Genomic DNA, 23,118 nt, shown 5'->3' on the forward strand with positions numbered 1-23,118 from the left:
ACTTGAGCTCGGTATCACTACTGGTTGCTCTGTCCATTATGTGTTTTAAATGTATGTAATGATAATGTCCCTTCTACGCTTCCTTCATACCATTGCAGCAACAATATACGTCATCCGGAGAAAGTTTGTTCACCCGCCGTTTGTGCGACTGCGAACCAAGCAATCCTACAGCGTAGCATTAGGAAAAGTTTGTTCACCCACAACCAACTCAGCTGTTTATATCTCGGTCTGACTGGGTGAATGAAACTGTACGCATGCAGCGGTTGCTAGTCTTAGCCATTGTCCAATCACAAGCCAGGAATTTTTCTGAATATTCATATATGGTATTTCCATACAAAGCCATCGATTTCGCATGTGCTTCTCAAGCATCTGCGCGGTAAAGGAAAACACTCTCTCCGCCGTGAAATAGCTAAATGTGGACTGAAATTCTTCATATCTGGAAAATTTGTTTCGGTAAGTTGAAAGATATTTATTAGATATTCAATAGCAAATATTTTAAGTTAAACTTACCAAATTTGAAACTTTGTTGGGTTAAAAATTAACCAAGTAGCGGCGTTCTCTTTTGTTTACGTTTTCATACAGCATGCTTTGTCATTACTACTGTGTAGAGCCGGTTTATAAATTATATTGCTGTCGTCGACACGTCATTCGTTAAAATATCATGAGAAATGAGAATATGAACGCAGTCTAGCTCATGTGCTATAAAATAAATGGCTAGCTGGTGTCACAACGGAGTTGAAATACATGCGATGAAACGGATTTCTGTGAACTTGCATGTTAGGCATAATTGCAGCATTTATTTCCCAGTACGAAATCGTTAGGTCGATCGTAGGTCTAGTATGTAGTAACATTTGACTCGACGTGTATTTGTTACTACAATTAATGTAGAGTTCATCATCATATAACCTACTTATCGAACGAAGACAAAAGTTTAAGCTTCTTAATCTTATGCAGCCGGTACACTTTTACCGTACGTATTGTAACTTATCAACTGAGAAAAACACAGGTTTAGATGTGAGAAGCCCTTCGAATAATAGCGCTAAAACTTTTGACAAAATTAGCTGCTGTGGTACATATATATATAGTGCTGAGCAATCTCAATCAATAGTCTAGCTGTTGTTCCTAACAGTAATTAACAGCCCGCAATAGGCCAGTGTATAATTTCCTGTCCTCATTTTTGGGGAATCAATCTTTCTTTTCTCAAATATTTATTGGTCTATTTAGGTAATGTCAATGTAAATGTTACAGCTATGGTATCCATCCTCCCTCATTTCCACCCACCCCAACACTATTGAAAGGCTCCACTATTGTGAATTTCATCAACCTAGCTCTATACAGTAGGCAGATATATGGGCCCTCTTGATGTTATCAGGAACAAAGTGCAGTAGATTTTCGTACCTTCAGGCCATCTACACATCTTTTTATTGAGCTACAATTCCAGTTTGAGATGTTCTAGGCCTCCTTGCATTCATCACTAAATCCTGTTTACCTCCAATACATAGAGTACCATTTGCAGCATACTTCACAAGTAATAAAGATTTGTGTAAAATATCATTAAAGGAAAAACAATTACTATTTATGCCAAGATGGCAACCCTAGCTGTGAGGAATTATGTCAATTCACTAACTTTCTGTGGACAGGAAATTTTTCTGTTTTTTTTTTCCTGACTGACTGAATTTAAATAGTGTGTGCAGGCTTCTAAAGGTTGGAGAACAAAGGAAGGATAACCCTATTGCTTTCAGTGTTGATATTTATGGGAGGTTTTTTTTTTTCAAAACTACCACAAAGAGGGCATAAAAGCCAATTCAAAGTGTTCTTTAGCTGATGAATATATACAATGGACACTTGACACCCACCCAACAGTTCATGTAGTGACTGACTTAAATGCTTTTGTAGATAGCAACAATGATTTAGCAAGTTCTAAAAGAAAAAGACATCAAGGACAAGCTAGTTCTATAGCTAATTGTGTTTAATTTAGCAACTTGGACATGTAAATATGGAATCAAAATGTCTGGAAAAAAATTCTTTTGCAAATAATGAGAAATTTGAGCTGTTTGAAATCAAATTAATGAAATGAACATGTCCAACAACAAATTATCAGAAATTTTTCTCACCCAATATCAGCACTTAAGCCTGTAGACTTCCCAGCATTGAAACACTCATTCAATGCTATATGGTTAATATGTTAGTTATCTAACTTGCTATACTTAAACCATCATTATTACGAAAATGACATTTGAGATACTGTATGTAAAATTTAAAAAAAAAATATGCTTTCTGATATATACGTTTATTGCGCTCTGATGGAAATTCAGTATCACCATCAAAAGTAAGTATGTTAAAAGACAGATACGGTTTGGAGGAAGTTGACTCCTGTTCAATAACGCAGTTGGGTGTATAAGATTTGAACGATGGGGTGGGGGGGGGGGAGGATCCAAGATCCAAGGATCCAAGCAGCAATTTTTTGACAAAAGTGAAATTTGAAATAGTATTCATCCAAATCTCATTTCATTCCTACTGTATAGAACACCATTTGTGGCATTCATTCCCAAATCCTTCCGGCTTAGGAAGCATATGATTCATCTTCAAATTTACTCCTATTTTTCCTATGCTGTTCCTTGTTCATCTTGTAGTGAATTACAGTTAGGGTTCGAAACAGCTGTTTAGTACATTTAGGTGATAAAATCAGTGTAAGAAAAGTGTTGCAACTTGCTTGCTTTTTCTGTACTTCTAAGAGTAAAGGTTCATATAACATACAGTATTTCCATGTAAATATTTGTCATGTAAACTGGTTTTGTAGTCCTAATTAGTTTCACAGGTCTTAATTAAATTACAGTCACCCTCATTTAATTGCTCTTGCCAATAAAACTAGAATACCAGAATTTTTTGTACATGTCTGTGTGCTATATAGGCCCATAGATACAAAGTAACCTCTAAGGTCACAGATAACAGCAAAGGACAATGCCACATGATCAACCAGTGATAGACAATGGACTTACTGTGCTAGAGGTTAATACCACAAACTTAAAGGATTGGTTCAGTTGTCATACATGTTTATGTTATATGAAAGAGGACAATAAAAGAAACACAATGGTGAAAAAACTGTTCAAATATCTTTTTCGATTAAAGAGATATATTCAGGTGTAAAATTTTATCAGATTGTGTAGAAACTGCTGAAATCTGACTAGCTGTGATGTCACATCCTCACATTCCTGAAAATTCTTGTTTTTTTTCTCTAAATATTTTGTGAGATTTCATGACTTTCAACCAAAATATATATCAGGAGATCTCATATTTGTCAAAGGAAGTATTTGAGATTAAACATCTGAAGAATTTTTGATTATATTATTTTCAAATGTGTTAAAAAATGTAAATAATTTTTAAAGAAATATATTCACACATGTTAAGGAAGTGAGGATATGACATCACACCCTTACAGTAAGTCTTTCTACACCAGTCGTTTTCAAAGAAAGTTTGATATCTTCAAAGTGTCATATCTCCTTAGCAGAGGATGCTATCATGGTAGTTTCTTCACTGTTCTTTTTGTCTTTTTGTGCTCTTTCATACAAAATAGACATGTCAAACACCTGAACCAATCCTTTAACAATATCAACTGCATATGGTGGTTATAATTATAGCTGAAGTCATTCATATCCAACTGTTTCCAGCAGATGCCTCAATCAATGGTTTACAGATCTGTATCAGACTGTATGTGCTAGTACTTTGTGGCCAGCAACCACTGTCTGAGCTGTTTTCTTGGTTTCTCAGTTAATTCTCACATCTCTGCCTTGAGGATACTAGTTATGAGACACATATATGTTAAATACATCTACAGTACTGTACCTACTACTGTAAACACCAATGTGTTACCCCTCTGTAAATTGAGTCAGATTAAATTGGCCACAGCAACTGATATAAACTATCTAGAAAAAAAATATATATCTGATGTGTTAAACTTAAGGGTTTCATTTCTCATTGGTAGAGCATGGAGGTAAAAACAGAACCTCCATGGGTAGAGGTAGAATCTATGCAGAATGAGTCACTGGATACTTGGCACTTATATATGTTGAAGTGGATTTGTGGCTGCATGTTGTAGGAGGCCTTCCTTACAAAAAAATATATATAAAAAAAACACAGTTAATGTAATTGCATGTTGTATACAGGCTACAGTTAGTCTAAATAAAATAAAGCATACAAAACTAATTCTAAAGCCTGTATATAATTTGTGTTATAAAATTGTGATTGACCGAAAGTATATATTTCGTTTTAATTCTTTTCTTCTGTCCCTTAATTGTTGTCAAATTTCTGGTAAATGCCACAAGGGAGAGAAAAAAGATTAAAAGACATTAACATAGGTGAGAGATCTCTTGCCTGTTTAAGTTCATAAACTTGTCGGAGTGTAATTAAAATTTTCTCTTTTTGACTGTGAAATTTCGGTCCACTTCTTTCTTCATTTTACTGTACAGGCTTAATGTTACATCCATGGGTAAAGTACAATGAGACACACATTTGATTAGCCCACCTTTTGCCATTTTAGATCTGCTTTCTTGATTTCTCTTAATCCTCTGATGAATATTAGTCAGTGGACAAGTAACAAATGAACCGGGACATATACAACGGAGAAGAGCACACAAAACAATCAAAATTTTCTTTGCTTCCTTTCCACTCCACTGATAATAAAACAGAGTACAGTATAAATTACCTCAAACTATTATTGTCCTAAATTGCTATTCTGATAAACTGTGTCCTTAAATTTAATAATTGGCTTCATTTCCTAACTTATCTACCGAACATGGGAACTGTATCCATTGTACATATTTACAAAATTAGCACTTTTTCCTCATTTAGTAAATTTTCAGTTTTTCTCTCCTTACCACTTACCCCATATTTACCCATCCTTCCTTCCTCTGGTTCCATTTCCTATTAGGACCTTTATTTTCCACCACACATGTAATATATTCTTTGAGCTGCTAGTGTGCCTAATCTTCGTTGAACTATTACCTTTACAGACTAAATTTATTGAAATTATAACTATGAAAACATTCCCAATTCAAAGTCATAGTTTCATGACGTATATATCATTCATTTACAAACTGAACCACTTACATATTCTCATTATCATCATTATTATCCATCCTCACCGCTCCTCTGCCTCTGAAACAGTTGGCACATTGCCAAGATCCCTTGCTTTAATGATTCCTCTACTCCTGACAGGTTGGGATGAGTATTTTGCTTGTGAAGGTGATGCGTTGCACCTGATCAAGGGGCTTAATATCATTACAGCCAGGGAATGGCTTCTAAAGTGTGTTATACATCCAGTATGTCTCTAGCAAGTGGGAGAGCATATAGACATGAATTATGCTAGCCAAGAGATTCTTGATTTGATTAGTATGAATACTAATCTGGTAGCTAGTTTACTTTACAAATTTACAAATTTACGCATACAGTGGGATAGTTCACAGGGATCTCTGGCCCTGTTGATAATGTATTGATCCACTCCACCCCCTTTGTGAAAATTCACTTTGAAAGTGTTGTGCACTCTTTGAGTGAAAAATTGATTACTTTTAAATTTAACACAATGGTGGTACAGTAGCTCAAATCAATACTACTAACAGAGATAATTACAGTTTACAGACTCTGGTACTTACATGCATAGAGGCTAAGACACTAAGAGCCTGGGAGTAAGATGATTCTGGTTAGTGTCTTACATATGCTGAAATGCAGTGTGTATACTGTATTATGGCATACTTATTGGACACTCACTAACAACATTTACAGACAGGTATCACTACAGCAACTAGGCCTGTCTTAGAGTCAGTGGTATTATTTTCCATTTTTGGTTGCCCGAAAGTGGACACTATCGAGTCACTTTTACCGATCTTGCAAACTTGTGAGGGGAACAGAAATTGCATTTGGAGTTATGAAATAAGTTATTGTTGATAATATTATGTAGTAAACATCTCTTTAAATGTTTTAATATATATGCTGTGTTTCGTTTTAACTGCCTATACAGTATAGTTTATGTAACTGATGCCTATAGGTTAGTACCATAAAGTTGGCTTCAAATAACGACAAAATTGGAACATATACAGTACTTCTACAGTAGCTATAAAAAACAACAATAACTGCATGAACGGGCAGATGACTATAAGGAACACATTAAAGATTTTTTATTCTGAAATAAAGTTTTCATTTGACTACACAAATGTACAGTACATGCCAACCTTGCTCATTACGAGTAGAACCCCTGGGCCAATTCTTATGTGGTACAGGTAGGACCCTTGCCATGTCATCTGCAAATTGATCAGGTCACACATCCGGAGTCTGTGCATGCTATTTTCTTCAATACCGCCCTAATTACCTGTCAGGAAACATTTCATACTGTACAGTAGTTTTGATTGGTTGGGTTGGGGGGGGGGGGGGGGGGAGCGAGTAGGAGCTTGATAAGGTCAGGTAGCAGTGAAGAGTTTGACAAACATATTGTACAATAGTCAACAACATTGCACAACTCTATACTGTTAACAAAGCTACTGTACAGCCTGTTATTATTTTGACCAATAAGACTTGTTGTTGTTGTAATTCTGCCCATCTCACTTTTGGGGAAGAAGGGGGGGGGTGGGGAAGGGAGATGGGGAGGAGAAGAGCTTGAAGGCTTTTCTGTACCTCATTGATTGAACTTTTTAAACTTAACTGTAAATATAAAATTTCAGAATAGAAATTTATATTATAAACCAGTTATGTGACTTAAAAAAGATTTTCATAAGTTCTGCCATAAATCCTGTTTTTATTTTTGAATTTCTCGCAAGTTGAAAGTGTTCCTCAATTAAGCCATTTAGGCAAAGTATATATATATTTTTTTATTTGCTTGAAAATGACATTAAGTACTACAGAAACTAAACCAAGCTACCAAGGCCAGGTACTGTAACTGATAGATAGACACATCGCGTGAGAGATTTAACCAATAAGGAAGTCATTTTATTGAATCTGCTTCAATCCATACATGGCATTGCCCCGTTTGCCCGACAGTTTTACAACACGAATCTGCCATTAACTTTAAAACGCATATTGAACTATCTGTTCATTGTTTGAAGTATTTTATGACAATTGAAAAGAATTTGCTAATTGATACATTTTTATGGGAATTTAGCATAATGTAGATCAACCTCAAGAGGGTTCATTTTATGGAAAATGAAACTGGCATGAAAAAAAAACTAAAGTGTTCATCAGGACCAAATCTTTTTGTTTCAGAGGAATACTTCAAGTTTTCTGTTTCATATTTTTTTCATTAAAATTACAACCATAACATACTAATTTGCATAAATTTGCATTATGGTAAGTTTTAGCCAAAATTTGTAGTTTTAACTGTATTTTTGTATTTTTCTGCATGAGTTTCTAGAAATAATATTTCAGTTATCATGGAGGCAGTTTAAGATGGGTCAACTTATTTCATTCCTAAAGCAGCAGTTCCTGATCTTCAATTCTTTGTTAATAATGGGTGCTAATTAGCATAATTTTGATGTCACACATGTGACCAAAGTAACACAAAAGTTTTCACGAAAAGTAACTGATGTGCCTTATGATGTCCATGCACACTTGATATGCAACCGTTCCTGGTATTTGACTGGTAGTTCTGCAAAATATCCTTCAAATTATTTCCGTCACACACATGACCGAGAATGGCCCAAGAATATATGTGAGTAGGCTAGCAACTCAGAGGAAATAATTTTTTTATGAAATTGAATGATCAAAATATACAGTAGTCTATCATACAATTGACACTGGAAATCTGTGTTTTGAATATTGCTATTAAAGTTAATATATGTAATTGTGACAAAATTTCTGAAAAGACACAGAAATTAGATCAATTTTTGGCATATATACTGTATCTAGATCTCATCAAATTAATATGCAATTCGAAAATATTTTTGTCATAAAATGGTCATAAAAAGAGTGCTCAATAAATTTCACACCTACTGTATACCTTTCTGATTTATAGTGAAATGTCTATCACCAAAGCATCAGTAACTTTATAAATTATCATCAAGGGGTGGAGGGAGGGGGGGTGGTGGTAATTTAAATGTCTGACAGGACATGGTACAGCCAGAGTGGATTAAAATGATTTATTTTTGTTTCTTTCTCATGTTCTTCCTGAGTCAACATTTTTAAAGAGCACATCATGTTAATATGCATTTATAATACACTAGTTTAACACCATTGCATCAATAACTTTATAAGTTATCATTGGAAGGGAGGGGGAGGGGGAGGGGGGAGGCACAGGAGGGTAACTTAAATGTCTGATCAATAGAACTTGGTACAGACAAAATCAATTAACATGATTTATTTTTGTTTCTTTTTCATGCTCTTCGTTGGTCATTTTTGTTGTTGAAGCAGCACATTATGTTAGTATGTAAATGTACAGTACCATACAGTAGTTGCAAAAGAGGTATGTTTTTAAACATCTTTGAAGCAAAGAGTCTGTTATCAAGACACTATGAAACACTAAATATCAATTATAGATTGCTGTAAAATGTTTCTTATCTAGTTCAATAATTCAAGTTGTGTTTTACACGTTCAGTTAATTCTAAACAAATTTCTATTCTTTCCTCACTCCAGAACGTACTGTAAAGCAAACGCCTGTATGCATGCTCAAATTATCAAATTCTAAGCCCTGCAAAACCATGTATGCATGTAATGTATAGTGTAATTCTCCTGTATAATGGAGATTTGACAATCTTAAAATCATTATGATCAATATAGATCAAATATTTATAAACAGGAAATAAATTAATACAGCCAGTTTCCCTTCCACAATACTCTCCAGTGTTTTACACAGTAATGCGGCTTGTACTCCATTACTCAATTTCTCGCTGCCACATACATGAAGTATTTAATATAATCTCTGAATCTGCCTTAACTCTGATACTGTAGTTTCCTAATAAACCTGCTCAGAATAAATAGCCAACTCAAACTTTGTTTTTGTGGAGGAGGGAAAAGAGGAGTGAGGGGTGGGGGTGGGGGGGGGGGGGGTTGAATGATGTTCGTTCAGATACTTTGAGAATAAAATCAAAATGAAAAGTACAGAGCTTTATCTGTTAAACTTTATACCATACAGTGTACATACCATGCAATGACCACAAGTTTAGCTGTTAGGTCTAAGAAATATCTGTTTCTACAGAACATTTAACCACAATGTAGAGGTAAAACACTGAGTGTAAATCACATCCATGGAGAATCGTGAGGAAAAAAAAAGTGAAAACACAAAATCTGGTTAATTAATAAGTGCATTTTGAAAACTTTGAGATTTGATTCCCAGGGTATTATGTCCAGAGGCTACACTCAGAAATTTATAATGAAATTTCCCCAAAATCTACTGCTCCTTATTGACTAACTTTGTTTTAGAAATGAAAATTGCTTACCTAAGTATATATATATTGTATGTATTGCTTTACCTTAGAGGATGTTTAAAACAAGTAATCCCCCAAAAACTTACTGGTTTGGGGATTTACTATCGAGGATACTTACTTGTGTAGGGTAGCGTTCTTCCTGAATGGTAGATTCAGAAGGAGGTGTTAGTGGGCGGTGTCCCAGGGAGCGAGGGCGCCGTGCTAAAACATTCCAATGTGGCGTGGGAGACAGGTACGGTAAATGAGGGGGGAAGTCAATCAAAATCTTTTCTTTGTTTAATAAAATCTACTAAAATTAACTAGTTTGGATGGTGGATACAAACTTACTGTAGTTTTCAAATGCACTGTTTAGTTTTAACTTGGAGAGATGTACATTACCCCAGTTTATATACAGTAGCTTGGATAATATTTACTTGGTGTAATCAGCATCTCCCTGACCATATAACCAGATGACGCTGATTAAATGTGTCTTTGGCTTAGAACAGAATGGCAGGCACAGCTGCATACATCGCTGCCATCGGTTCCTGATCAATGCAACATACACAATAGATTAAAAGGTGAAAGTGACCTACACAATAGACAATTGTCTGATATCGACCTCAGAACTAACTGTCACATGTTTAGTTCATGGGGTGGATTTCACTCACTCTCTATTCATTGAAAAAATAAATTGGTAACAACTTTAAAAATGGTTGACATTGCTCCATATTTGTGACCATATTTGATTCAATCTGTCTTGATTGAAGAAGGTTCAGATTTAAGAGCACTATTTAACACCAAGGAATTTATGTCAAGGTGATACAGACGTAAATTGGTTGTGAATCTTTTGTCGGCAACCATCGAGCAAATTAACGACAACCTGCAGCCATCTGTATGATAATTATTGCTAGTTCACCCGTATCTGAGCAGACCTACTTTCCCCAAGTTGGTCCGTTTAGTTTAAATGAAGTGGGTAACGCGCAATTTTACGTAACTATTGCCAACTGCTGAACAACATAGCAATCGTGATTTTGTGAAAGAGTGCGACATGCAGGCAGGCAATATTTTATGTGGTTGTCATGGTTCTCACAGAAAATGGGGAAAAGTCTGGAAAAAGTCAGGAAAGGTGAAATGTACATCTTTTCTACAGTCTATAGGTTTTGACAGTCCTTGAATTATGTGTCCTTGAAGTTTGAAGTTTAATAAAGTGGAATAAGTGAGGAAATTCGTTTAGTTGCACAGTTGATAAGTTTCATATGACTTGACCCTACTGTACCGCTGAGCAATTGGTTTTTTACGATGTGTGAGAGAAATTATTGAAACTGGTAACACACACTGTAAATTTTGCAAGGGTTACCGGTACAATTTTGTTCAACTTACTGTACTCATGGAGGTAAAAACTGTTTTTACCTCCATGTTGTACTATATTGTGGTTACATATATATGTAGCCTAACATTTAAGCTCATCATGAGCGTGCAGCTGGTTTTCATAAGTACTGACGGTTAAGATATGTTTTGGTCTTGAAAATGTCTGGAATTTCACTGCCGTTTTAAAAGTGTGGGAGACTGGGAGTGAATTTTTTGGTGTTTTATTGGCATGAAAGACGAGTATCTCAGAGCTGAATTATGAATTGGCTGGTTCAAGGTACTTGATGCTGTGGCAGTACCATTAAAATTAAGGTTATTAACATAATTTTGTACTGTAGATATTATCTGCTACCAGCAAGCCAACTGCTGTGCAAAATTTGCTTACAGTTAGTTGATGTTTTTTTTTTCTCTCTTTTTTTTCGAAGCAACACACATTTGGGATTCATTAATCTTGTTCTTGAATCGCCTATGTGCTAATTAAGAAGCATATTTATATATAGACAATACCAACATAATAAGGCATAGATACAATGGCACATGTACAGTATGGTGTTTCATCCAATAGGTAAAAACTAATTAAATTATATTGAGTAGTATATTACAGTATTTTGTGATAATGTTGTACAGTAGCTGCAGTCCTCAAGTTCTTTGCTGCATATGTTTCGACCCTGTGTTATCATGCAGAGAAACTGACATTGAGTTGGAAACCTGAGAGACTATAAAAACCATGAATACTTTTAAATTTAAGGGAAATATATGCAGACTGTAAGCTCATTTCAGCTGAGAAAATGTGCAGGATCCCTGCTCAACAAATTTGCTCAGAAGTCCAATCAAAACTACAGTATTAAATGTTTCCCCAAAGTTAATGAGGGCGGTATTGAAAAACTTAGCATTTACAGTCATGTATAGACCCTGGATATGTGTTATCTGATTAATTCGCTTTGGCTTCGGCTTTGAGTACAACGTTTCTGTATGCTGCCGTACTTGTTCTAGTAAGTACTGACTTTGCGATCGGTGTTACAGTCATTGCAGACTTTGCAATCCACGGTCCCCCTCACAATTTTGCAAGGTGGGTAAGAGTGACTCCACAGTTTTTCCCTCCGGAACATTAAGGTTTACATCTCGCTCAACTAAAGTGAATATGGACATTTTGCGAGCTTTAGTAACTAAAGATTATAAACTTGCATCAAATAGAGGTGGTAGTATCCTTGCGAACTCTTTATCCATGATGAGGTACATTACTGTACATACTACTAACTGAGCGCTTGTTCTACAGTAGATACATACCTTAGCAAACAACAGTGGCCACATGAAGGTGACCTTGTATGACAGTGAAGGTTGTTGATCACTTTGGAGGCCACTATGTCAAACCACAGTTTGCAAACAATGTGGGTGAATCAATGCCCTACTGATAGCTGTGTTGTTGGTACCATACAGTATTGCTTCCTCTGACTTTTGGTAAAGCACAATGTCACTTTTAAAACAACAGCATTCCGGGGTATTTGTTCACTTTCCAGCTGACACAAAAAGGGATGATGTCTAGATTTATGAGGTTACTATGGTAGATACTGTACATCACAATATTTTGCAGAATCAAAAGTAAAATATCTATTGAAACATCCCTTGATTGCAGAGTCTGGGGGTATTTAATCTGAAATTATCTTACCTCATGCTGAGAGGGTCTGACATTTAACACTAACAGTACTCAACATTATGTTGACGAGTTTACAAAGAGTACGATAAATCTCATGCAGGAGAAATTCAAAGAGCGAGCTCTTTAAAATCCTTCTATTTTTTTTTTTTTTGAGTACTTTTTTAGAAGCTTGTTTCAGATTAGATCCACTCTTCATTCGAAAGTGGAAGAATTTTGCACTGTCACGTACTGTAGGGTTTGACACTCAAAATTGGCCCTTTTTTTAAGGAAATATTTTGAACTACTGTATTCGGTGCCAAACTTGAAGGATTTGACTCTTACTGTATTTGACACAATGGATTCAATGCAATCCACTCAGGATGTTAAGTGCAGATCATCGGTACGACCTACAGTGTAAAAGTTTGTTCACCTTTGCTGGAAATAACAATTTAGCTATACTCACACATATTGTCATCAGTATTGCACAATATACAGGAGTTCTCCATAAGTCAACTTGCTTTCATTCCATTATAACCCCAACTTGCTATATACAATTGAGTAAATAATCAAAAGTGAAAGCAAAACTTACTCCTGGACGGAAACATTGCAGTATCATTGCAGTATTATAATGCGACATTGGGTTCATAATAGCTGGTTGAGTGCCATGGTGTTATTTCTTAGGGACTTAAAGACAAAGTGCCTCAGAATCCATTGATGATACTGGCAACATAACTTAGAGAATACTGACGTGGAAAATATAACAAAATTAGTTACAATTAAGTCACAAATGATGATTACTGTGTTAGTCATCTTTGTCTGTGCTCCTAGCTAAGAGATTGTAATTTAGGTGAACCTAGGGTGAAGGTGATAAATGGTTGTAAAATGCTCTTTGTTATACAGGTATTTAGCTCGTTAATATCCAAACCAGTAAGTTTTTGAGTTTTTGAAGCTTTAGGGCAATGTTGGCAGTACTGTATGTTGCTATACTGTTACTAGACTTAGAGCAATATTGATTGATACGTAATTTTTAAAAAGCAGCACTTGAAGACTGAGGGCATGTAAAGTACCAGGGGCAGAGTAACAGTGATATAGGCACTCATGCAAAGACAATCATTGTGCCCCACCACCCCCACTCCTCCCCCACATTAAGTATCCACTTGTGGAGTCATAGCCTGGCAAACACAACCATTTCTTAATCGTTATCTTACATATTTTTCATGAGTTAGTTTCTTACAGCAGGTCAATTCTTAATTATATAACAATAACAATCAGTTAATTTTACAATGCTTTAAGCGAACATTGAAATTATGGATTACAATTTGCACGTCGGGTGGCTTCCAATTCAACATTTTAACTCAAATTTGGAATCTTTTCAATTTAGAAAAGTCATTTCAGATGGAAAAACTGTTCATTTCCCGTGGATGAAAAAACCACCTTACTATGACACAGCCAAGTATTGAGCCCGCAACCTCCTGATTGCTAAGCCTCATTGCTTCAAATGCCATCCTTTATCCAGTCGGCCACAGCACCGGTACAAGATATAAAAATAGCAATAGCACTTAGTCTACAGTGCTGAAGCTACCCATATCTCTTATATTACACTGCTCATCTACCCTCATCTACCCACTACCAACCAAATTCCACCCACTCAAAACAGAATTGACAGCACTTGCAAGATCAAACTTGTGTTCAAAATCTGTTCATTTAGCATCACTAACCTGCTTTCCAGTTTGAAATTATGTACTCTTTAAAAATGTAAAATGAGATTTAACTGTACAAACTTTGAAATCTAAATGAAGAAATCAAGACTGTGAAACCATCACATGCTCATATGTTGTCAATCATGAGTCACATCTGTTTGGGACGTGTCTCAGCATAAAGTACCTTCAGGTACAGTAGTCTTGGACACTGATTGGTCCAATTGAACGATTAATGTTAACATTCTCTAGCCTAGTCAGCCAAAATTTTGGAACATATATACCGTGGATTATACCCAAGGCCTAATGCTCGATTATTCTGGCTGCGTAAAAGAATTGTTATGGGGGAGAATAATTGGGTAGATGCGAATAGAACTTTCAATATTTAGTTATCTTTGTCATTTTGTCATGAATGCATTGACAAGTACTAGTATACATGATTGTATGCAATATAAGTACATAGTACAGTATAGTACAGTATCATGTATAGGCTGTACGCATGGTTCATATAGTATAGTATTACAAGGGAAACAGGAGCGTTTGTTTTGGTCTGACATCACGTGATAGAGATGACTTGATTGGTTGAGTATAAAATATAAATGAGAAAGGTGTGGTTTGAATGTTGCATAATTGTTTGGGTGAACAAAGTTGTCAATTTTGTACGAAAAAGGTTGATTACTTGATAAAAAGGGTTTGCAAGTAAAGAAATTCAATCACAGTAATCTCTCTTTCATCAATTGAAAGTCGCTAATATGACAATGGAATGCTATAAATTCTAGATATATGCAATATGGACCTTAAATGGTTAACTGCATCTAGAGGTAATCTTGCCAAGAAATATAGCTCCACACAAAACAGGGAAGCAAACTTTGAGATAAATGGCAATCTCTGCCTGTATCAATCTGGTCAATGATTCAAATCCAAATGTACCATTGAAACTTAAAACCTTACTTGAAAGTTTGTTCACCCACTGTACATTGTACAGTTTGAATGAGGAACAATAGTTTCATTGTAATCTGCATTATAATTCCTCACAATGTGATCAATAGCAGTATTTTTCAGTTTCAGTAAGGTACTGAATATAGTTTGTTACCATCATCATTCAACTCAAGACAAGGATTGATTTTTGGTTTGCGGGGAGGGTAGAGGGGGATGTCTTGGAAAATCCCTGTTTTCTGTAAAAGATTGCCTCTAAGAAAAAAAAAATTGTTACTAGTGCTCATTCCTTAAAAGTTGAGCAACTCGAGGCAAGGATTGTTTTTTTTGAGGGGGGAGTGGAGGGTGTAGGGGTTTGTTTTGGAAAACCCCCTGTTGCATCAGTTAAATTATATTAAAAGTTGAATTTACAGTACAGTAGTATATATATTGCCAGAATTTTGGGCAGTTGAAATTTGTCAATGTTTACAAATTAGCGAGTAAGAGAAAAAAGACAGTGAATTAAGTCTGATGTGCATGTGAATGACTGTAATAATGCATTTACTTCACTCCTCTCTTAACTGTCTCCTACAACACTTACGCACATTTCCTAGTCTACCTAGATGCCACTGGTATAATTTTAGTACTGCGCCCCCGGTGACCTCTCCCACAGGTCACCGTGCACTCTCTCTTCCTTCCGGATTTGCGCAATTAGTGTTGTAGGAGACAGGTAAGTATCGTCGTTCGTAAATACCCAAACCAGTAAGTTTTGGGGTATTTACAGTATGGTCTGTATGGTCAGTTTTCATGCAATGTATATAAATAATAATTATTATAAGAATAATTACTGTATCATACATGTACCAGGAACCAGGCAGTGATTATTTACATTTTCTAAGCAGCCACATTAAAACTGTAAGTGGGGGAAGCAGAATGGCTTGTAAAATTACAGTTAATGTGGAGCAGTGGCTTAATAATCCAAATAAACAGTTTATTGGAAGACAATCAGATCTATAGCAAAACTGGAATTTCTCTTAGTCTTAGACGGAAAACCCGCCTTACCCTGGCTAGCCCGGGACGTTTTCATAGTTTCATAGTACTACAGCATACTGCAGTCTTTATTCACAGCCAGAACTACATTCTAACTCACTGGTTATTGTCAAAAAGAGATTTTGCAAACCGTAGATCAATTTCCTGTGGCAATTTGATTAGAATTGGTAAACTTGGTCATCTTGGACAAAAGAGTTCCCTGAATAAACAAATTAATTTATGCTTCCATGGCCATCAGTCATCAGTTGCCATAGCAATGTTTCCAATGTATAGGTGAATGGTCACTTTGGATTTTCTGAAAATGATGTTTTTAAATATATGAGATAAATTATATTGAAAAAAACAAAATTAAAAATGGAATTGATTAGCGTTGAAGAGAAGTGTTTGTCCAAAATACTTCGAAATTGGATTATAAAACTTGAAAAGATGTCTTCATATATTATATGACAGATCTGTAATTAAGGAAATATCCAGATTAAAATGTCCATATTCAGATCAGCCTTTTGAATGGCATTTCCTAGACTTAGTTCTCAGTGTATTCCAGTTTGTTGGAAATATAGTGTTCTGTACACAATACATGCTGTGAACTCTTGCAATGAATTAATTAATTAAGTACAGCTTTAGTAATGTTACAGAGCTCTGGATTGTTTATACAGAGGTCATTTCTTATCTCCAGTTTGCACCGATCACAAGAATTGTGTATTGGGTGGATATATTGTGCAATTAATTGAGCATATGGCGGCGCCAAAAGAACCCACAATCATCCTGTTGTTGCTGCTGGCAGGCCATGTGATACAAAATTACCAGGCAGTCCAGGCTACCAGCATCTTTCCTCCAACGTACTTCCTGTATGAGTGTTAAACTTGTAATTTGCAGAATAAATCAGTTGATTTGATGCCCACTTGAAGCTGGTATGAAGTAAAGCCCTCTGCTGTAGTTAATGAGCTAATGAGTACATGTAAAGCCTACTAGATCGGAACCAAGCACTACAGTCGAGAAAAGTCCTAGATACAACAGGAATCAACAACAATATTAGCCGAAAATTTGTAGTCTTGCAAAAACCACTTTGCTTCTTTGAATGGTAGATTTGGAAGGAATAGGAGGTGGGCAGTGCCCGGAAAGTGTTTGGGGGAGGGAGGCAGGGGGCAGGGCTAAAACTTTCCAATCATGTAGGTTAAAGTTAGTTAGGGAGGTGCATACATGTTCACTCTGGGAGACAGGTAAGTATCGGTTTTGTTAAAACTCCACCCGTGACCTCTATAGGAAGTTCATTCAAAATTAGAGCAAGAAGGAGATACAGGTATACATGTGTGCAAGTGCACTACAAGATTAACATTGTAGTAAGTGCACAGTACAGACTGTATGCAGTACGGTATGTACACATACGTACGGTACTTATGTATTGAGAGTGTTGTAGTCAAGTGGTTAAAGCAACGGACTGGGGATCTAAGGATTGCAGGTTCGAGTCCTGGCCAGATCATATAGTAGGTGTTGTCCGTGGGCATGCAAGGTATTTAATCTCCCTGTTATCTCTTCACCCAGGTACATGTGTCAATGGGGACTTTGGAGATAGAAATATCTATAGTTGCGTGCACATGTGCTTTGTGGCTGCATGCTATGAAAAGTCCCCCAGGGGTCACATAGTTGTGGTGGGCTGTAGTGCCTCAAGGAGGAATTCTTTGAATTGTGCACACTTTGATGTGCTGGGGGAAGGGGGGGGACAAGTGTTATAATGTCTTGTAAAGGGGCCTTGGTCTTGAACAAGACTGTAAACCTTCCAACTTGGGTTGTTATCTTTGAGATCATGTGGAACAAGTTTACTGTAACTTCATGACTAACTATGTAGTAGGAACTTCCTAATTTGACTTAACACAAACTTGCTAATGAAACTTACATAATCTATTAGTACTTTATAAAGGAAAAATGAGAAGTAGGTAGAAAAACAGCTTCCTGTTTCCAAATGACATGGAATAGATTCATTTTCAACTTATAAATAGGTTGTATTTTTTTCATCAAATTTGTCTGCACAGTAGGTAGCATACCATGAATAAAGGCCTAAGTGCCCATCTGAAATCGGTTTATTTAGGTCATGAGTCAAATTTGAACAATGGTGCCATTGCTATTGACTCATTTAAGGTGGTTTCTATACTTGTAATTGGAAAATGAAAAAAAAAAAAAAAAAATTAAAAATTGCTTTAAAATAAAAATGGGGTTGGAATATTTTTTTGAACCTGACTAAATAATCTGATGATTCAAGAAGAAGTACCCTAAGGGCAGCCAAATGGTTCAAATCTACGTACATGAAGTACCTAGGACCTGTGTAAATGTAACGTACCTAAACTCCAGGTAATATGAGTTAAGGTTTTCAAGTCAGTTGTTATATTTGCAGATCGAAAAAGAAAAACAAGCAAAACATAAGAAGGTAACCACTCTTAGCACAGTTATCATTTCAAACTATTCTTTTTCATTTGTTCTCTGTCATAATATCCTCAGGACTTGGTAACTGTCGGTCTTATTTTCAACTCTTTTTTTTTTTATTCTTCTCCAAACTATAAAACAGTAGCTAAACTGTGAGTTCATCTGCCTCATTTGCTAATTTCCATATTTAAAGACCTCGCTGGCTGGCTACCATCTATGTATCTGCCTGCATCTCCAAGCCTCATTAAATTCCTCCTACAGAACATATAATTTCTCCATTCACTTGCAAAAGCCACTACTAGCTGATCAACGAAATCGATTGAGGGCACTACGTACAGCAGAGACTATGTATTCTAATATGTACAGCTCTAATTCTGATATTGCCAAAGCTTGCCACACATTGCAACGTTTTGTGTGCAGAAAGTTTGTTGAACTTCCCACATGGACTGCATGCATCCAATCAGACAGATTTCCTGCGAGTTGGATACAGAAACCGTCGCTACGTCAGTCGGGAATGAAATTGTGTTTGCAAAAGTTGCGCAGATTGTGAGGGTAGATTCGTGATGTCGACTTCACAGAGTGAGGAGTGAAACAAGAGTTTGATGTACGTCGATAGTGTGATATATCTTAAAGTGGAATAATAATGATTTGTTGTTAAACTTGGATGTATCCATTAAACAGTACTTACAGTAAGCAGTGCAGCAGTTTTTCAGTGAATTGAACCACAATCATGAGACTGTTGGTATATTATATACTATGCTCATAAGCAAATATGACTTTTGTCGAAAAATGAATTATATATTCAAGCATATTATGAAAAATGAGCATCTACACAGACAGATTGGAGTTTGGTAAGTTCAAATTTTAATATTCATATGCATAATAAAATACTTACATGTGATTATTGGTTTCATGTCTTGAAAAGGAGCTGATAAATTATTGTAACTTGCAACCCTCGTAAGAATTCAGGGTGTAAAGTAATTAAAATCAACAAAAAAGAACCCCCAAAAAATAAATAATATTTGCTATACTTAAGTTATTTTTTAATTTGGTAGGCTATCTTTGCTTTGTTTTTAAGCCCGCAGTAAATACAAGTATAAATATATTATTTTACAGAGACTAATATATTTATCTTTATGTCTTCTTCTTATCTCCCCCAGGCCCCCCACCACCCCTCCCCCGCCTTCTTCTTCTGATACATATTTATCTTTAAGGAGTATACTCATCAGTATCTTTGAACTGATATGATATTTATTCTGGGTACAATCGCTACAATTACGTTCATTTACTAGTACATTAAACATGATAATTTTAAATTAAAGACCGTATTAAATACACTCTGGTCTATGTTATATACCATATAGGACTTCTTCCTCTCCATTCGGTTCCTTGCTGGTAGGTTGGCGTGTGTGTAGGTGTGTACATCTGTGACACTTGCTTGGGTCCTTGATAACTCAACAACGGAGTGGCGGATATTTGTCATACTTTCAGCTTATGAATAGTAATGAGGTAATTTTAAGTTTTGAAACGTGAAAACTTTAACATTGCAATAACTCAGCAACCTAAAGTCTGATTGTAACCAAACATATGGTATACAGTTGTTGGTAATTGGCTGGTACATGTTGGCCTAATTTTTTAGGGAACATCTGGGCCCATAAAATTTCCGCGCCATGTTTTGGACTAATGGGGACCAATACATTGGGGACCAATTATGCGCAAAATTGTATTGGGCCCAAATTTCCTTTGGGAAGGACCAAAATTTTAAATTTGCAGTAACTCCACAACCTTACTGTAAATCAGATGATATCCCAACTTGGAACACAGTTATAAGCTCGTACATGTGGGCCGCATAAAAATATGATATTGGGACATAGAACACTAAGCAAGGAAATGTAGTGCCCATTGGGTTCTTCTTGAATCTTGATGTAGTAATTCAGTTATTTTTTAAAATTCATTTATTTCAGCAATATTTAAAAAAAAAAAAAATTTTTTTTAAATAATTGTATATTATTTGCATATAAGTGTTTTTTTTTTCGGGGGGGGGGGGGAGGGGGGAGGCTCTTCCTGAGCACAATCAGCAGAACCCAACTTTATTTTTGCAAGTTATTTATGAAAGAACAGTTTTGTAGGGCAAGCCTACAGCACCTAAATTTTTTTGACATTTTTTTTTTTCATATTTGAGACATGTATGCTATATGTATCTTGTTTTACAGATTTTAGACATCTGCAGTAAAAACGACAAAACAAAAGCAAACAATGCTTGATGTGTTCATGAATTATTATGTGAATTAGGATGCTGGAACATTGTATTCAAGCACATCCAGCTGCTACTAGTAATCATACAACTGTTGTAATGACATTTTACATAAAATTCCATAGTCTGTATTCATGAGTTTATTTGATTTAACCATTGAATTCAGTTTAATATTCTCAACACTCAACAGTGTACGGTTCTGCTACTTTACTGTACATACACATAAACAATATAATAAAAGGCCTTTTATATCATATACCACATTTTGGTGGCTGTGTTTGCGGTGCAGCATGACTTTTTACTAGCTTGCTGATTGCATAGATAAGCTGGCAGAGTATAGGATCCAGCCTTTAAGGTAGAATGTTAGTCTTTAAGTCGATGTACAGTGTACTGTCTGTCATAGTCCAAGAAGGAAAGAAAAATTTGAGTCTTAGTTTTGAAAATTGTTTCTGAATTGAGAATGTCAATTTATTTCACATAATTTAAAACATTTCTAACCTGTGAAGTTATTACACTCCTTCCTGTAAGGCTAAACCATGTGGGCCCAAACGTTTAAATGTCAATAAAAGAAGTGCAAGTCCAAATTGTAGACATTTGTATCACTCTGTTCAGGTATATGACCAAGAATCATTTAAATATGTGAAAATATATTTTTTTTATTCACCAATATTAACTAACTTTGGATGACTGCAGTGCCCCCCCCCCCCCATATCAAATATTGTAAACAGTATGTAGTAAGTCCAGCAGTTTTTTTTTTTCTTTTTGCAAACTTTGCAACTTTCTACAATTTTATTTTAACTTAATTTGCTGACTCCAGTGCGTAAATATACCAATATTGACCCAACTAGGAACTCTTGGAGACAAATCCTTAAATCTGATATGACTATATTGTCATGTTTTCGGAAGAAAAGTCGCCCGATTAATGTTGTTAACCTACGGTAGGTTACATTCCTAATATATTTGGTATTGAATGACTATATTTACACTGATGGCTTAAATAACCTCAAAACTTATTTGAACAACTACTTGTAAAGTGCTTTACAGAAGTCCATACACTAATCTCTTTGTTATTTGGACGTACTGTCCTTTATGTCATAGTGTCCTTCATGCTTCAGGCATTATTATTAATTTAAGTGCATTGAAACTTACAGCTTCCTCTAAAACTGTAAATTACTGTACGACCGACCAGTGAATACTTGAGCTAAAAGAGAGGTAAAGTCAAACCATACATGGAAGTCACTATAGCTTCAAGTAAACTTGAACACAATGTGATTTTAAAGTTAACTAAGTAACATACAGTGACCTGTTATGTACTTTAAAGTGGTTCCATTCAGTTACAATAAGATAATAAATATAATTTGTTCCTCTTTTACCTGTCACCCACTCCGCATCTGCACTTTCCCATTTACCTAAACTACACATTGAAACATTTTAGGACTGCGCCCTCGCTCCATGGGCACCACCCACTTAAATCCTTCTTCCAAATCTACCATTCAGGAAGATTGCTATGTATTTTCTTCACCAAATTTTGCCTTAACGATTTGGATCTTTATCTTTTATTACGATTTTTGTGATTTGATTTGGATTCCCGTATAAAGGAAAATCTCTTCCCGTCACTACTACTGTAAGAAGCACTGCATAATTGAACTTAAAGTTCAATTATTAAATTAACTTTTAACTTGAGGCTACCTGTACTAAGCAGAGCAAATATCAAAATTAATTTATAAATTTTGTAAATTAATTTGCAGTATGACTTGGAGTGTTGCATTCAGTTAGAATAATACTGTAAATTGCACTCTGGATGTTATATACCTCAATAAAATGTAAAGTTTTTTGATCAAGCACTGCAAACTCTGTGTTTATAATCCAAAGTGCAAATTTCCTGTGTATCTCAGTACTAAATGTAAGAATGGTAAAAAAAAAAAAAATGGCCATCAACTATTCTAACTAGATACAAAACTTTTGTGTTAAACAGTACATATCTTGTGTTATAAATAAAGCATTGAATTTGGAGGTTTTTTTAACTGCCCAATTCCTGAGAACATTCTTGCCGATCATCGCAAATTTATGTTCCAATTTGACAGAATTTTGTGCTGTTTGGGTCTATTTGTTTCTGCAAGTTTTAGCCACCCTAAAATTTGGGGGAGTTGCATGCAGAAGTTCAGGAGTGCAGGCAACTGAACATAAAAAACATTTAACATTGTTACTTGTAAGTTTATAGCTTCCTGATTGTTATGGGAAACACTATTTTATTTCCATTTACCAGTTTATAGTGTTTATTAAGATTTCAGGTATTCTTTTCAATATTTTTCTCTGAGCAATAAAGTTGATCATGGCTGGCTACTTTTGCAAGCTGTAAATAACAACCAAACATGTCACAAACAGGAACTATAAAATGAC

General features: G+C 35.5%; 1 protein-coding gene across 4 annotated transcripts in view; it reads left to right on the forward strand.

The window, feature by feature from the left end:
* Positions 1-295: 295 nt before the first annotated feature.
* Positions 296-23,118, forward strand: part of LOC139973224 (patched domain-containing protein 3-like) — a 39,012-nt gene continuing 16,189 nt past the window's right edge. For 2 of the 4 annotated variants that reach the window (XM_071979755.1, XM_071979758.1), the window contains exon 1: positions 296-453. The gene's annotated coding sequence lies outside the window, so the exon portion shown is untranslated. Of the gene's footprint in view, positions 454-18,561; positions 19,316-19,828; positions 19,974-23,118 lie in introns of those variants that run through there. The other 2 variants (XM_071979756.1, XM_071979757.1) reach the window with 2 other exon arrangements.

Source organism: Apostichopus japonicus, chromosome 9 (assembly GCF_037975245.1).
Source record: "Apostichopus japonicus isolate 1M-3 chromosome 9, ASM3797524v1, whole genome shotgun sequence".
NCBI classification, from domain to species: domain Eukaryota; kingdom Metazoa; phylum Echinodermata; class Holothuroidea; order Aspidochirotida; family Stichopodidae; genus Apostichopus; species Apostichopus japonicus.